This window comes from Dasypus novemcinctus, chromosome 5 (genome assembly GCF_030445035.2).
Source record: "Dasypus novemcinctus isolate mDasNov1 chromosome 5, mDasNov1.1.hap2, whole genome shotgun sequence".
Lineage (NCBI taxonomy): Eukaryota > Metazoa > Chordata > Mammalia > Cingulata > Dasypodidae > Dasypus > Dasypus novemcinctus.
The window spans coordinates 60,947,425-60,963,583 of record NC_080677.1 but is presented as its reverse complement, the minus strand read 5'-3'; positions in this window follow the sequence as shown (position 1 = coordinate 60,963,583).

Sequence of the window (16,159 nt, the reverse complement as noted above, 5' to 3'; positions counted from 1 at the left end):
TACCCTGCCACACATGGGTGCCCTGCACGTAGGGGAGCCCCACGTGCAAGGAGTGTGCCCTGTTTTTTTGTTGTTGTTGTTTTTAAGATTTATTTTTATTTATTTAATTCCCCTCCCCTCCCCCAGTTGTCTGTTTTCTGTGTCTTTTTTTGCTGTGTCTTGTTTCTTTGTCCGCTTCTGTTGTTGTCAGCAGCACGGAAAGTGTGGGCAGCGCCATTCCTCGGCAGGCTGCGCCCTCCTTCGCGCTGGGCAGCTCTCCTTATGGGTGCACTCCTTGTGCGTGGGGCTCCCCTACGCGGGGGACACCCCTGTGTGGCATGGCACTCCCTGCGTGCATCAGCACTGCACATGGGCCAGCTCCACACGGGTCAAGGAAGCCCAGGGCTTGAACCGCGGACCTACCATGTGGTAGACGGACGCCCTAACCACTGAGCCAAAGTCCGTTTCCCAGGAGTGTGCCCTGTAAGAGAGCCACCCCACACAAAAAAAGTGCAGCCTGTCCAGGAGTGGTGCTGCACACACAGAGAGCTGATGCAGCAAGATGATGAAACAAAAAGAGACACAGATTACTGGTGCCACTGACAAGAGTGCAAGTGGACATAGAAGAACACACAGCGAATGAACACAGGGAGCAGACAATGGGGAGGGCAGGGGAGAGAAATAAAAAATAAAATCTTCAAAGAAAAAAAAAAGTGGTAGTGCACAGCTACTGAACAGTAAAGTCCTAGGCAAAAAAGAGAAAATGAACATCAGAATAAACTCAGCATCAGAATCAGATGGCTAGACATCAATAAAAAATTACAAGCCATACAAAGGAAAAAGGAAGATAAGACACAGGCAAACAAAGAAATCAAAGCTCCAGATGAAGACACAGGACTTGAACACCTAATTAATGAGGTTCATATGAATCTCCTAAATCAAATCATGGAATTGAAGGGCAACATGGCTAAAGAAATAAAAGACATTAAGAAGACACTGAGTGAGCATAAAGAAAAATTTTAAATCTTGGATAGCAGAGAGATCAGGGAGTTGAAAGATATGATGAAGCACACCAACATATGTGATATGGGAGTTCCAGAAGGAGTTGAGAAGGGAGAGGGAGCAGAAAGCACATTTGAGGAAATAATGGCTGAAAACTTCCCAACTCTCATGAAAGGCATGAATATACATGTCCAGAAATCACAGAGTATTCCAGTTAGAATAAACTCAAATAGACCTATCCCAAGACATATAATATGCAGCATGCCAAATGCAAAAGATAAAGAGAAAATTCTGAAAGCAGCAAGGGAAAATCAACACATCACATACAAGGGACATCCAGTAAGATTTAGTGCAGATTTCTCTTCAGAAACTATACGGGTGAGAAGGCAGAGGTATGATATAATTAGGATACTGAAAGAGAAAACTTGCCAGCCAAGAATGCTTTATCCAACAAAACTGCCCTTCAGATATGATGGTGAGATTAAAATATTCACAGATAAACAGAAACTAAGAGAGTGAGTAAACAAGAATCCAGCTCTGTAGGAAACACTAAAGGGAATTCTGCCCCCAGAAAAGAAAAGAGAGAGGCTTGGAGCACAGTGTAGAAGAGTAATGGTTAGGCTATTGTGTCAACTTGGCCAGGTAATTGTACCCAGATATTTGGTCAAGTAAGCACTGGAATAACTGTAATACAAGGGCATTTATGGACTTTAGTCACCATTGACTTTACTGCAGTGGTAAATCATAGATAGCTGCTTATAATTACATCAATCAGGGAGATTGCCATCAGCAATGAATGATACTTAACCCAATCAGTTGAATCCCTTAAAAGGGGAATTGAGTATTGAGAATTGAGTATTGAGAAAGAATTTCCCAGCTTGTCTTTGGAAAGTCAACATCTCCCTGAACTCATCAAGAACCTTCCTTGGACTTTCATTGTCTACCTGCAGACCCCAGACTTGTGCATTCTCTTGGCTGTATGAGAGATTTATATAATCACATACTATTGATAGATATCCCTTGTGGATTCTGTTTCCCTAGAGAACCCTGACAAATACAGCTTGATACCGGGAGTGGTTCTTGAGGAACAGAGTCTTAAACATGGAATGTATGAGGTGGTTCTGGGAGTTTTGCAATTGTCTTTCTACTCTAACTGGACTCAAGGGTACTGGTGACTCCCTTTCCAATAATGAAGAAGCTGCTAACAGTCCATGGCATGAGTTGGCAATTGAGATCTGCAAAATAGCATCACTGGATTCCCCTACTTCCATGCTTGTAAGAAGCAAGGATCTGGGTGAGAGTGTTTTCAACACCTTAACAAAGTTTTGTGGAGTCAAATGGTGTAATGATGTTGGATGGCTCCTCCTAGATACTCTGGATACTGTTACCAAAGAAAGAGATGAGTTAAAGGCTTTGATTTCAAAACTTAAACACTGAATGGATGACACAAAAGTTTCTATGTGTGCTCTGAAAGAAAATCTTGTCTCCTGTAGCCACAGGCTTGAAATATCTGAGAACCAAACTCGGATGCTCATTGTATGAGTAGCAGAGTTACAAAGGAAACTAAAATCTCAGCCCTACAGGGTTTCTGCAGTTAAAGTGAAGGCATTGATTTGAAAAGAGTGGAATCCAGAGAATTGGGATGGAGATATATGGGATGATGATGATATTAATAGAGACATTGGAACTCTGAATTCTGCTGATACTTTACCAGATAAGCCTGCCCCTTCCAGGCCACACCTTGCCAACCTTGTATCATCCAGCCTCCAGCCTGCCCCAGGGAGTCTGAAACAATTTCCAGCCCTGAAGTAGGTACCAGCCACTCCACAGGTTGGACACTCTTCCCAGCCCTGAGCCACATACCAGCCAAGCTCTAGCACACACTGCTGAGCCTCCAGTATGCCCTGAGAAAACTGCCTTGCCTTCTAACCCCTGCCTGAAGAGACTAATCCTGTCTCATCTGAAGAAAATGCAAGGGAATGTCCTGAGGTCGGTAGCTTGCAAGGCATTCCTAATCCTCCTCCTTACCCACCCCCACCACCACTCTTGTCTTCAAGACCTATTACTAGACTAAAATCACAACAAGCCCCCAAAGGTGAAATACAAAGTGTGATCCATGAGGAAGTAAGGTATACTCAGAAAGAACTGCATGAGTTTTCCAACTTGTATAGACAGAAATCAGGGGAATATGTGTGGGAATGGATACTAAGGGTATGGGATAATGGCGGAAGGAATATAAAGTTGGATCAGGATGAATTTATTGATATGGGCCCATTAAGCAGAAATTCTGGATTCAACACTGTAGCTCAATGGTTTAGAAAGGGCTCTAACAGTTTGTTTGGGTGGCTGATTAAAACATGGGCCAAAAGATGGCCTAGCATGTCTGAGATTGAGATGCCCAATTTGCCCTGCTACACAGTAGAAGAGGGAATTCAAAGGCTTAGGGTGATTGGAATGCTAGAATGCATTTACCATTTGAGAGCTGCCCACCCACCCCAGGAATGTCCAGGGGACACACCTTTAACCAGGACTGTGAGGAATTAATTTGTAAGACTAACTGCCATCTTCCCTGAAGAGCTCTGTGGATGCTTTTCTCTATAGTCCAGATATTACTGTAGGGAGAGCTGTGATGGAATTAGAATCCTTAGACATTATGGGAATGACCAGATGTCAGTCTGATAAAAATTGAGTATTGGCAGTTAATCACCAAAGTCAAGGTGGGCATGGCTACGTGGCTACTGCAATGAAAGGTAGATTCAAAAAAGCACTCAAAATAGTCTGAGTCCCATAGAGTTATGACATTGGCTAATACATCCTGGGGTACCTAGCAGGGAAATAGATGGGCAGTCTACTTAATTTCTTTGGAATCTGTATAAACAGAAGAGTTCTGGGTCAAGTGAATGAAACCCTAACTCAAATTACAGATGCAGAGAACCATGGCCTCTTTTTTTTTTTTTAATTTTTTTTTCATCTTTTTTTTTATAGACTTTGTAATAATATTACATTGAAAATATATATGTGAGGTCCCATTCAACCCCACCCCCCCACCCCCCCAACAACACTCGTTCCCATCATCATGACACATCCATTGGATTTGGTAAGTACATCTTTGGGCACCTCTGCACCTCATAGACAATGGTTCACATCATGGCCCATACTCTCCTCCATTCCATCCAGTGGGCCCTGTGAGGATTTACAATGTCCGGTAATTACCTCTGAAGCACCATCCAGGGCAGCTCCATGTCCCAAAGACACCATGGCCTCTTAATTCCCAGACTTGAGACAGTTACAGACCCAGAGCCCCTTGAATGAGGAGAAGGCCTTCTCCGTGGAGAAGGATCCTGTTAAACTGCCCAAAATTTATACTGTTAATCTTTCTCCCACCTTTCCCCAAGGAGATCTATGGCATTTTACCACAGTAACTGTGCACTGTGGAAAAGGAAATGATTAGACATTTTGGGGACTATTAGACACTGGCTCAGAAGTACATTAATTCCAGGAAAACCAAAATGTCACTGTGGTCCACCAGTCAGAGGAGGGGCTTATGGAAGTCAGGTGATTAAAGGAGTTTTAGCTCAGGTCCATCTCACAGTTAGCCCAGTGGGTCCCCAGACCCATTCTGTGGTTATTTCCCCAGTTCCAGAATGCATAATTGGAATAGACATACTCAATACTCAGTAGCTGGCAGAATCCCCACATTGGATCCCTGACTTGTGGAGTGAAGGCTGTTATGGTTGGAAAGGCCAAGTGGAAGCACTAGAACTGCTCACCTAGCAAAATAGTAAACCAAAAGCAATACTGGATTCCTGGAGGGATTGTGGAAATTAGTGCCACCATCAAGGACTTGAAGGATGCAGGGGTGGTGATTCCCACCACATCCCCATTCAACTCTCCTATTTGGCCTGTACAGAAAACAGATGGATCTTACAGGATAATGTAGATTATCATAAACTTTACCAGGTGGTGACTCCAATTGCAGCTGCTGTTCCAGATGTGGTATCATTGCTTGAGCAAATCAACATATCCCCTGGTACCTGATATGCAGCTGTTGATTTGGCAAATGCTTTTTTCTCAATTGCTATTAGTGAGGACCACCAGAAACAGTTCACTCTCTGCTGGCAAAGCCAGCAGTATACCTTCACTGTCCTGCCTCAGGGATATATCAACTCTCCAGCTGTATGTCATAATATTGTCTGCAGGGATCTTGATCATCTCTCCCTCCCTCAAGACATCACACTGGTCCATTATATGGATGATAACATGTTGATAGGACCTAGTGAACAAGAAGTAGCAAAGACTCTAGACTTATAAGTAAGGCATTTGCATGAGAGAGGATGGGAAATAAATCCAACTAAAATAATAAAATAAATCCAACTCAGTGAAATTTCTAGGTGTCCAGCAGTGGGGGGCATGTTGAGATATCCCTTCTAAAATGAAGGATAAGGGGAAGTGGACTTGGCCCAATGGATAGGGTGTCTGCCTACCACGTGGGAGGTCCAGGGTTCATGCTGGCCCATGCACAGTGCTGATGTGCGCAAGGAGTGCCCTGCCACACAGGGGTGTCCCCCACATAGGGGAGCCCCATGTGCAAGGAGTGCACCCCACAAGGAGAGCCGCCCTGTGTGAAAGCAAGGCAGCCTGCCCAAGAATGGTGCCACACACACGGAGAGCTGACACAAGATGATGCAACAAAAAGAAACACAGATTCCCAGTGATACTGATAAGGATAGAAGCAGTCATAGAACACACAGTGAATGGACACAGAGAGCAGACAACTGGGGGGGTGGGGAGGGAAGGGGAGAGAAATAAATTAAAAATCTAAAAAAATAAAATAAAATGAAGGATAAGCTGTTCCATCTGGCTCCTCCTACAACCAAAAAAGAGGAACAATGCTTAATTGATCTCTTTGGATTTTGGAGACAACACATTCCTCATTTGGGTGTGCTACTCCAGCCCATTTACCTGGTGTCCAGAAAAGTGCTAGTTTTAATTGGGGACCAGAACAAGAAAAGGCTCTGCCTCAGGTCCAGGCTCTTCTACAAGCTGCACTACCACTTGGGCCATATGATCCAGCAGACCCAATGGTGCTGGAAGTTTCCATGGCAAATACAGATGCTATCTGGGGCCTCTGGCAGGCCCCTACAGGAGAATCACAACACAGACCCTTAGGATTTTGGAGCAAAGCCCTGCCATCCTCTGCAGATAACTACTCCCCTTTTGAGAAACAGCTCTTGGCCTGCTACTGGGCCTTAGTAGAGACTGAAAGTTTTACCATGGGCCATCAAGTTACCATGAGACCTGAGTTGCCTATCATGAGTTGGGTATTGTCTGACCCACCAAACCATAAAGCTGGGCATGCACAGCAGCACTCCATAATAAAGTGGAAGTGGTATATATGAGATAGGGCTCAAGGAGGTTCTGAAGGCATGAGTGACATGAGGAAGTAGCCCAAATGCCCATGATCACCACCCCTGCCATGTTACCTTCTCTTTCCCAGCCCTCAGCTTTGGCCTCTTGGAGAGCCTCTTACCATGAGTTGACTGAGGAAGAGAAAACTCAGGCCTGGTTCACAGATGATTCTGCATGATATGCAAATACCACCTGAAAGTGGACAGCTGCAGCACTGCAGCCCCTTTCTGGGACATCCCTGAAGGATAGTGGTGAGAGCAAATCCGCCCAGTGGGCAGAACTTTGAGCAGTGCACCTGGTTGTTCATTTTGCTTGGAAGAAGAAATGGCCAGAGGTGCATGTGTACACTGATTCATGGGCTATTGCCAATGGTTTGGCTGGATGGTCAGGGTCTTGAAAGGAACATGATTGGAAAATTGGTGAGAAAGAGGTATGTGGATTGACCTTTCTGTGTGGGCAAAAAACATGAAAATTTTTGTGTCCCATATGACTACTCACCAGAGGGTAACTTCCGCAGAGGAAGATTTTAATAATCAAGTGGATAAGATGACCCACTCTATGGCTAATGCTCAGCCTCTTTCCCCAGCCACTCCTGTCATTGCCCAGTGAACTCATGAACAAAGTGGCAATGGAGGTAGGGATGGAGGTTATGCATGGGCTCAGCAACATGGACTTCCCTTTACCAAGGCTGACTTGGCTACAACCACTGCTGAGTGCCCAGCAGCAGAGACCCACACTCAGCCCCCGATATGGCACCATTCCTCAAGGTGACCAGCCTGCTACCTGGTGGCAGGTTGACCACACTGTACCACTTCCACCATGGAAGGGGCAGTGATTTGCTTTAACTGGAATAGACACATACTCTGGATATGGGTTTGCATTTCCTGCACGCAATGCTTCTTCCAAAACTACCATCTGTGGACTTACCGAATGTCTTATCTACCACCATGACATTCCACGCAGCATTGCTTCTGATCAAGGAACCCATTTCACAGCAAATGATATGTGGGAATCGGCACATGTCCATGGAATTCACTGGTCTTACCATGTTCCCCATCACCCTGAAGTAGCTGGATTGATAGAAGGTGGAATGGCCTTTTGAAGATTCAATTACAGCACCAACTAGGTGGCAATACCTTGCAGAGCTGGGGCAATGTTCTTCAGGAGGCTGTGCATGCTCTAAATCAGCATCCACTCTATGGTGCTGTTTCTCCCATAACCAGGATCCATGGGTCCAGGAATCAAGGGATGGAAATGGGAGTGGCATCACTCACTATTACCCCTAATGACCCACTAGGAAAATTTTTGCTTCCTGCCCCTGCAACCTCAAACTCTGCTGGTCTACAGGTTTTAGTCCCAAAAGGAGAAGTGCTATCACCAGGGAACACAGCAACGATTCCATTGAACTGGAAGTTAAAACAGCCACCTGGCCACTTTGGTCTCCTCTTACCTCTGAATCAACAGTCAAAGAAGGGAATTATTATAATGGCTGGGGTGATTGATCCTATCAAGGGGAAATAGGACTGCATCTACATAATGGAGGTAAAGAAGAGTTTGCCTGGAATACAGATTTTCTAGAACATCTCCTAGTACTGCCATGTCCTATGATTAAAGTCAATGGAAAATTGCAACAACCCAATTCAAGCAGGATTAACAATGGCCCAGAATTTTCAGGAATGAAAGTTTGGGTCACCCCACCAGGCAAAGAATCACGGCCAGCTGAAGTGCTTGCTGAGGGTAATGGAAACATGGAATAGGTAGTGATAAATATGAACTTTGACTACATGACCAGTTACAGAAACAAGGACTATAATGGTCATGAATCTTTCTTCCTTGTTTCATTATGATGATGATTGTATATGTACACAAATTTCTTTGTCTTCTTCCCCAAGTTTCCCCTTATATAACAAGTTGTATCCATTTCATGTCATTATATTTGAGGATGTCAAATTTGAGAGTGAATATTACCCAAGAACTTGCACACTATTCTGCAAGGAATTAATGCGTTTCTGGTTGTACATAGGAGAGTTGAACACTGTTAGGTGGAAAAACATATATATACATGTCTCTTACTGTTTTTACTTAGAGACTAAGTATGGTTTAAGGTACTGTCTATGGTTGCTGAGTTGACAAGGGATGGACTGTGATGGTTAGGCTATTGTGTCAACTTGGCCATGTAATTGTGCCCAGTTATTTGGTCAAGGAAGCACTGGACTAACTGTAATACAAGGACATTTATGGACTTTAGTCACCATTGACTTTACTGCAGTGGTAAATCATAAATAGCTGGTTATAATTACATCGATCAGGGAGACTGCCATCAGCAATGAGTGACGCTTAACCCAATCAGGTGAATCCTTTAACGGGGAAGTGATTCCAGCATTGAGAGAGAATTTCCCAGCTCATCCTTGGACAGCCAACATCTCCCTGAACTTGTCAAGAATCTTCCTTGGACTTTCATTGCCTACCTGCAGAACCTGGACTTGTGCATCCTCTTGGCTGTGTGAGAGATTTATATAATCATATACTATTGACAGATATCCCTTGTTGATTCTGTTTCCCTAGAGAATCCTGACTAATACAAGAAGTGAAGACTATTAGAAGGCATAACCAAAAAGGTAGAATGATGGACAAAAATAAGATGTGACATACTAAAGACAATGGATAAAATGGCTGAAGTAAGTAATGCCTTTACAGTAATAACATTGAATGTTAATGGATTAAACTCCCCAGTCAAAAGACACAGGTTGATGGACTGGATAAGAAAACATAAGCCATCCATATGTTGTCTGCAGGAGACTCACCTTAGAGCCAAGGATGTTAATAAGATTTAGTCTGAAAAGTGGATGTGGTTCAAGTGATTGGGCTTCCACCTACCATATGGGAGGACCTGGGTTTGATTCCTGGGGCCTCCTGGTAAAAAAAAAAAAAAAAAAAAAAAAGCATGCCCATGTGGCAAGTCAAGTGCCTGCATGAGTGAGTCATGGAGCAAGATGATGACACAATAAAAGAGAGACAAAGGGGAGAGTCAAGGCAAGGCGCAACAGAACCCAGGAACTGAAGAGGCACAAGTGACAGGGAACCTCTCTCCACATCAGAGGTCCCCAGGATCAAATCCCAGTGAATCCTAGAGGACAAAAAGAGAAACAGATACAGAAGATCACACAGCAAAAGGATACAGCAAAAACAGCAGGATGGGGGGACAGGGAGGGGGAAGGAAAAAAAAAGATATTAGTCAATCAAAAGGGGTGCTAATGCAAAGTACCAGAAGTCTGTTGGCTTTTAAAAAGGGTATTTATTTTGGGTAAAAGCATACGGTTACAAGGCCCTAAAGAGTCCAACTCAAGGTTGGTTTCTCACCCAGTCATTTACCACATGTTGAGGCAAGATGGTGGGTGATGTCTGCGAGGGTTCAGCCTTCCTCTTTCCTCTTCAGGCTCTGTGATCCCAGCTCCTTCCAATCTCAGCTACAGGCTGGATGGCTCGTCTCTCTTTCTGGGGCTTTCTCAGTACTGCAAACTATCAGGTGAATAGCTCATCTCTCTTCCATGTCTATGAAGCTATCTCTCTCTGTGTATCTTTTCCTGTGTTCTCCTTGAGTGGATGTCTGTTTATATAGCCCACCAAAGGGGCAGGACTCAACCCTGACCACACCCTAATGACTTGGTCAAATTAAAGCCCTAATCTGAACATAATCAAGTAACATAAAACCTCTGAATTTAATACAATCAAGGGGTATCACACCCAGAGCAACAGACCAGTTTATAAACATAATCTGTATCTCTTTTTGGAATTCATAAAATACTACCAAACTGTAACAGATGCAAACAGACTGAAAGTGAAAAGTTGGAAAAAGATATTTCATGCAAATAGTAACCAAAAGCAAGCAGGACTAGCTATACTGGTTTCAGACAAAATATATTTTAAAGGCAAAAAAGTGATGAGTTGCAGCAGCCTTTATATATGAACAAAAGGGACAAACCACTAGTAAGGAATAACAGTCATAAATATCTATGCACCTAGCCAGAGTGCCCCAAAATACATGAGGCAAACTGGCAAAACTGAAAGGAAAAATAGATGTTTCTATAATAATAGTTAGAAACTTCAATCAATATGCCATTCACATTAATAGACAGAACTAGTCAGGGGAGCAGGTATAACTCAGTGGTTGAGGGTCTGCTTCACATGTATGGGGTTCCAGGTTCCATACCTCCAAAAAAAAAAAAAGAAAGAAAAGAAAAGAAAACTAGGCAGAAGGTAAACACAGAAACAGAAAACTTGAACAATATGATAAATGGGCTGAATCTGAAAAACATATACAGAATATTGCATCCCAAATCAGCAGGTTATAATTTCTTCTCAAATGCTCATGGATCTTTCTCCAGTATAGATCACATTTTGGGCCACAACATGGCTTTCAATAAATTCAAGAAGAATGAAATTATACAAAGCACCTTCTCTGATCATAATGGAATGAATGTGGAAATCAATAATATTTGGGATGGTGGAATTTGCAAATATATGGAGGCTAAACAACACACTCTAAACAATTAGTGAGTAAAGAAGAAACTGCGAGAGAAATTAGTAGATATCGCAAGATGAGTGAAAATGAGAACATAACTTGTCAAAATTTATGGGATACAGTGACGGCAGTGCTGAGAGGGAGATTCATAGACCTAAATACTATAAATGCTATATTTTAAAAGGAGGAAAGCAAATGTGATTCAAGCAATTGAGCTCCTGCCTATCATATGGGAGGTCCCTGGTTCAGTTCCTGGTGCCTCCTAGATAGAGAGCTGACCTGACAGACAGATATGGTGAGCCAATGCAACAAGATGCTGCAACAAAAGACATGGAGAGGAAAACATAATGAGAGACGCAACAAAGCAGGGAACAGAGATGGCTCCCTCCCACATCAGAGGTCCCAGGTTTGGCTCCTGGTGCCTCCTAAAGAAACCAGGAAGACAAACAGACACAGCAAGTGCAAACAACAAAGGGGTGGGGAGAAATAAATAAACAAAATAAATCTAAAAAAAAAAAAAAGAAACAGCTAAAATCAAAAATTACCTGAACTGAAGAAACTAGAAAATGTACAGCAAGGCAAGCCCAAGGTAAGCAGCAAAAAAAGAAAGAAAGAAAGAAAGAAATAACAAAGATTAGAACAGAAATAAATGAAAGTGAAACACACAAAAAAATAGAGAAAATCAACAAAACCAAAAGTTGGTTCTTTGAGAAAATCAATAAAACCAACAAACCCTTAGCAAGACTAACAAAAGGAAAAAAGATAAAAGATACATATAAAATCAGGAATGAAAGGGGGGACATTATGATAGACCCCACAGAAATAAAAAGGATCATAAGAGGGTATTATGAGAAACTGTATGCCAACAAATTAGACAACCGAAATGAACAAATTCCTAGAAATGCACTGTAGCAGTTTGACATTTTTTAAGAATTCCAAAAATAGATATTGGATTACATTTGTGAACTGATCTGTCCCTCTGGGCATATTAGATTAGATTGGGTTCAGAGGTTTCACTTTTACTTGATTAAATAATGATTAAGGCATTGATTGGGCCACCGCAGTAGGACAGAAAAATGACAAGGCACAGGAGTTAGTTGGAATTTTAGTGCTGGAGCCCCAGGAAGTAAACACAGAAAAGCAGATATGTGTGGAAAGAGAGAAGGCTTCATTAGATATGACAGATGCCCCAGCAAGACAGACAAACTGTTCATCTGATAGTCTATAGCTGATCTTGTGGTGAGAACTGGAGCAGCTGAGCCCAGAGAGAAATGAGCCCCAGGAGAGAAATGAGACTTATCCTAGCCTATAGCTGATACTGAAAGAAGCTGGGACCATGGAGCCTTAAGAGAAAGAGGAAACCCGAACCCTTGCAAACACCAGCAGCCATCATGCTCCCAATATGTGGCTCCAGAATTTGATGAGGGAAGAAACTTATGCTTTATGGCCTGGTAACTGTACCCTTCATAAAACCCAATAGATTTCTGGTATTTAGCATCAGCACTCCTTTGGCTAATATATGTATAAACAACCTACAATAACTTTTTAAGAAGTACAGGAACTCAACAAACCAACCACAAGCAAAGAGATTGAGTCAGTCATCAAAAATCTTCTAACAAAGAAAAGTCTAAGACTGGATGGCTTCACAGGTGAATTCTATCAAATATTTCAAGGAGAATACCAATCTGTGGCCACCGCTGCGGTACCGCGGGCGGGTCGCTGCCGCGAGTCGGGCCGAGCCCACGGCCGGACTGGGGCGGCAGCGGGCGGCTCAAGGCTTGGTGGGGACGCGCGGTTCGATGGAAGAAGAACCACGGAGACGAGGTCTATGCGCAGGTCTGATTTTATTAGGGAAGTACATGGGGTTTTATAGTCTTGTGGGGGCGGGGAGGTTGTGGGAGGGGCATGTCCGCGGGGCAGCTGAGGATTGGCTGCAGAGGCAAGGGTGGACCTGCGGTTTAGGGCGTAAGCCATTGATGGCAGGGGGGGGTTGTTTCAGAGGTTGTGCCGGGGCGGATACGGGATGAGGGCGGTTGAAATGAGGCGGGGAGAACAGCGATCGGCTGGGAGGGGGAAGATAACAGTGGCTGGGAGGAGGGGCGGAGGGAGGCAGCAGCATAAGCTGCTGCTGAGAAGGGCCATAATACAGAGAGATTTCGAAGAACAGGCGGGTAAAGTATAAGGAAGCGAAAAGCAGGGTGGGAGCAGGGGACACCAATCCTGTTTAAAACAACCTTACCTGAATACTAAAGCCAGATAAAGATACTCCAAGAAAAAGGAAACTACAGAACAATCTCTCTAATGAACATAGATGTAAAAAATTCTCAATAAAGTACTTGCAAATAGAATCCAACAGCTTTAAAAAAAAAATTATACATCATGATCAAGTGGGTTTTATTCCTGGTACACAAAGGTGGTTCAACATAAGAAAATCATTTAACATAATACACCACATTAACAAATCAAAAGGAAAAAAACACGTGATCATTTTGGTTGATGCAGAAAAGGCATTTGACAAAACTCAAGATCTTTTGTGACAAACAAACAAACAAACAAACAAATACTTTAAAAGACCAGTATAGAAGAAAAGATCTTCAACTTAATAAAAGGCATATATGAAAATCCCACAATTGCTTCTATGGGGAGAGGTTGAAAGCTTTCCCTCTAAGACCAGAAACAAGACAAAGATGCCCACTGTCACCATTGTTCAACATTATGCTAGAAGTTTTAGCTAGAGCAATTAGATAAGAAAAAGAAGTACAAGGTTTCTAAAGTGGAAAAGAGAAAATAAAATTCTCACTATTCACAGATAACATGATTCCATATTTAGAAAATACCAAAGTATATATAACAAAGCAACCTGAGCTAATAAATGAGTTCAGCAAAGTGGCAGGATACAAGATCAACATGCAAAACTCAGTAGTATTTCTACAGACTAGTAATGAGCAAGCTGAAGAGGAAATCAAGAAAAAAATGCCATATACAATAGCAACAAAAAGATTCAAACATTTAAGAATTAATCAGTAACGTAAAGGATCTTTATTCAAAAATCTATAAAACATTGCTAAAAGAAATCAAAGATAAACAAATGTAAGGACATTCTGTGTTCATGGATTGGAAGACTAAACATCATGAATGTCAATTTTACCCAGATTTATATATTCAAGGCATACCAATCAAAATTCCAACAGCCTACTTTACAGAAATATAAAAGTTAATTACCAAATTTATTTAGAAGGGAAAGGGGTCCTGAATAGCCAAAAATATCATAAAAAAAGAAAAGCAAACTCAGAGGATTCATATTCCCTTATCTTGAAGTGTAATATGAGGCTACAATGGTCAAAACAGCACGGTATTGGCATAAAGATAGAAACACTGGTCAATGGAATTGAATTGAGAGTTCAGAAATAGACTCTCACTTCTATAGTCAACTAATTTTCAGTAAGTCTACCAAGTCCACTTTTCTGGGACAGAACAGTCTCTTCAACAAATGGTGCTTGGAGAACTAGGTATCCATAACCACAAAAATGAAAGAGGACCCCCATCTCACTCCCTATACAAGAATCAACTTGAAATGGATCAAAGACCTAAACATAAAAACCAGAACCATAAAACTCCTACAAGATAACATAGGGAAACATCTACAAGACCTTGTAATAGGAGTGGGTCTCATAAGCCTTACACCCAAAGCATAAGCAACAAAAGAAAAAATAGATAAATGGAACCTCCTCAAAATTAAATACTTCTGCACCTCAAAGGGCTTTGTGAAGAGGCTAAAAAGGCAACCTACTCAATGGGAGAAAATATTTGGACATCACACATCCAACAAGGCCTAATATCCATGATATATAGAGATAAGACAACTCAAAAATAAGAAGAAAGGAGGGCTCTGAGGGCTCTAGAGACATCTGGACACTACAGGCAGGGCAGACAACCCCAGGAATTTGGCATCCTGTCAGTGGGCCTTACCTTGGCCCTATCACCCAATGTATTGGAGTTGGACTCATGTATAATTTTCTTACACATAATTCTAGTACCCCTTTAGCATTATATCTGCTAAATTTGTGTCCCAGAGACTCAAATCTTCTAGCTGTTCATATGCTGCTTGAGCCCTGAATCTTAGCAGAGTTGCAGCCAACACCTACTCTCTGGTTCATTGGACTCACCGAGGACAACTAACACAAGGATGATGATGGACAATAGCCATCACAAAAGAAGAGAGTATCTACAACTGCAAACAAGAGAGTTCCACTCATCTACCCCATGGGATCTAAGCCCCCTCTCAAGTAGAAACAGAATGAGCATCATTATCTCAAAATCCTCAAGATTGAAAAATAAACAAATGGAAGTGGGAATACAACTATGGCTAAAGTAGAATTATTATTCTAGTAATGGAAGAACTTGCAACATTGTTATTAAGGTCACCGGAGGTTCTCAGGGGAAGGAGAGAGAACACGTGTTAACATGGGGCATTTTAGGGACTCTGCATGACATTGCAATGATGGATACAGGTCATTATACATTTTGCCAAAACCTATAAAATTGTGTGGTGTAAAACGTAAACTATAATGTAAACTAAAGACCATAGTTAGCAATCCTTCAACATGTGTTCATGAATTGTAACGAATGAAATATATTGTTAATGGGGAAAACTGTGGGAGGGAGTGTTGGCCTCCGCTGCGGCACTGCAGGCGGGTCACTGCAGGCGAGTCGCTGCCGGGGATCGGGCCTACGCCACGGCCTGACCGGGGCGGCAGCGGGCGGCTCAAGGCTTGGTGGGGACGCGCGGTTCGATGGAGGAAAAACCACGGAGACGAGGTCTATGCGCAGGTCTGATTTTATTAGGGAAGTACATGGGGTTTTATAGTCTCGTGGGGGCGGGGAGGTTGTGGGAGGGGCATGTCCGCGGGGCAGCTGAGGATTGGCTGCAGAGGCAAGGGCAGACCTGCGGTTTATGACGTAAGCCATTGATGGCAGAGGGGGTTGTTTCCGAGGTTGTGCCAGGGCGGATACGGGATGAGGGCGGTTGAAATGAGGCGGGGAGAACAGCGATCGGCTGGGAGGGGGAAGATAACAGTGGCTGGGAGGAGGGGCAGAGGGAGGCAGCAGCACAAACTGCTGCTGAGATGGGCCATAATACAGGGAGGTTACGAGGAACAGGCGGGCAAAGTGTAAGGAAGCGAAAGGCAGGGTGGGAGCAGGGGACAAGGGAGAGGGATAATGTACATGGGAATCCCCTGTATTTTC